Source organism: Lipotes vexillifer, unplaced genomic scaffold (genome assembly GCF_000442215.2).
Source record: "Lipotes vexillifer unplaced genomic scaffold, Lipotes_vexillifer_v1.1 scaffold690, whole genome shotgun sequence".
Classification (NCBI taxonomy): domain Eukaryota; kingdom Metazoa; phylum Chordata; class Mammalia; order Artiodactyla; family Lipotidae; genus Lipotes; species Lipotes vexillifer.
Genome location: NW_006798376.1, coordinates 3,278,118 through 3,280,210, shown reverse-complemented (window position 1 = coordinate 3,280,210; position 2,093 = coordinate 3,278,118). Strand labels below are relative to the sequence as shown.

General features: G+C 43.8%; 1 protein-coding gene across 1 annotated transcript in view; it reads right to left on the bottom strand.

Annotated features, from left to right (window-relative positions):
* PAPSS2 (3'-phosphoadenosine 5'-phosphosulfate synthase 2) overlaps window positions 1-2,093 on the bottom strand; it is a 52,538-nt gene that overhangs the window by 9,107 nt on the left and 41,338 nt on the right. The gene's annotated exons all lie outside the window — the stretch shown is intronic.

Genomic DNA, 2,093 nt, shown 5'->3' with positions numbered 1-2,093 from the left:
TTTTTTTTTTTTTTTTTTTTTTTTTTGCTGTACGCAATCCTCTCACCGTTGTGGCCTCTCCCGTTGCGGAGCACAGGCTCAGGACGCGCAGGCTCAGGGGCCATGGCTCACAGGCCCAGCCACTCCGCGGCATGTGGGATCTTCCCGGACTGGGGCACGAACCCGTGTTCCCTGCATCAGGAGGCGGACTCTCAACCACTGCGCCACCAGGGAAGCCCCGGTCATGGGTAATTTTTAAAGCTCCCCAGGTGATTCTGTTGTTCCAACTAATGATGTGGTCTTCATTGAAGGGCTAAAGGATATAGAAACTCTCATTCCTATCCTTCATTGCGAAGTCATACTCTGTTCTCTTGGTTTCTACATCTGTAAAATGGGAGTAATGATTCTTAGGTGCTTCACAGGAACATTGTGAGAAATAATTACCATTTGAAAAAGCTTTGAGATCCATGGATGAAAGGCAACAGGGCTCCACTAAGCATTATTTTTACAAGTTTCACCCGCTCCTCTCCTCATGCTCGCATCTGTGACACGTCACGTGGTTCCATATTAGTGAAAGAGAGGGTTGAGAGGATTTGAATGGAAGGTTAGGGTAACTGCAGTGAGGGGCTATGCAACAGAGGCAGACCGTTTCCTCGGTGACTCTGACCATTTTCCATGCAAATATAACTCCCAGTGCCACATGGAAACACAAGAAGGCCCATAATTACTTTGGGAAGGAATTACTGTTGGAAGGTTTGGGGCTCTAAAACCAAAAAAACCATGTTTAAGTTTTACTGTGAATTTCAAGGTGCTAAAAAATGTCCAGTGAAGACAGTTCCTTTCTCATAAACACACCTTCAGTGCTCCAAGTGTAGCTTATACAGGGTGAGTGGTTTTCTCTCTGGTTATCCATGGCCCACTTCTCACCATTAGCTCACTGGGAATGTTTACAGAGTCCTTCTAATGAACTAATGCTACAGAGTCACTGACTATATTTTCAAGGCCACAAATCACACCACCACTCTCTGCCATCTGACCTCCAACTGCCAGCACATGATGCAAGACAAGATAAAAATAATTGCTTAAGAGCTTCCTTAGATTTCTTTTTTTCTTTTAGTGCTAACCATGTATATGTGGATGTTAGGCCCAAACAGTGGAAATATCTGAGCTGGCATGAGGAAAGGCCACTATTCTTTAGGTCACTGAGTGCAGATAAGAGCCCAAACCTAAAGGATTACGATCAGAAAAGGAATGAGACAAAGATATAATTAAGTCTCAGAACACAATTCCTCAAATAGCTATTGTCCAGTAATTTCAAGGCCTGTCTCCCAGCCTCTTGGAGCGAAAATGTTCAGATGGCTCTGAGCTTATCTGCAGGGTGGCTAGTTGTGTCCAATAAATGAAAAGCTGCTTTGCTCCCCCACTGACCTCTTGTGTTCCACCAGGGGCCTTGCAAAAGCCCTCCCTACTTTGCAACGTTTCACAACTGAAAAAAAACAAAACTAAAGGGAAGTTTGTCTGACAGATTTGAACAGGTTTATTCAAACATTCATTGTGTACAGTCACAGAGCTGGAAAAGATCTCAGAGTTACTGAGTCTGGCCCCCTCCTTTTATAAATGAAGAAACTGAGGACAAGAGAGAGGATGTGCCTTGTCCAACCACAAGGCTTTTTAGAGTCTCCTGGGTCTCAGATGGTTCTCTATTACCTTTGAACTTTCTGAAAGTTAGTTACTCCAGCTAGGGAATCACTAGTATATGTCTTTTAAAATTTCAACCCTAATGCTCTAATCCCAGATAAGGGATAGCTTTTGCATTCAATTTCACATATTTTTCTTTATGGGAAATGAACCACACCCAACAATTCCACTCCCTGCAATCCCACCCCATCACCAACAACAATTAGAAGCTGTGAAGGAGGCTGAGGAGTTTTAGTCTATTTTGCCATTAGGCAGATTGACTCCAAAATAATCCTAATCAGATGAACACATTTTTCAATCTGAAAAATATCCACTGATGAAAATGTGGTATTTTCCCTCTGGAAACTCTGCTGCTATCTGTGCTTTTTGTTTATTGAAACAATGTCACCGCCCCCCCCCCCCCCCCCCCCCCCCCC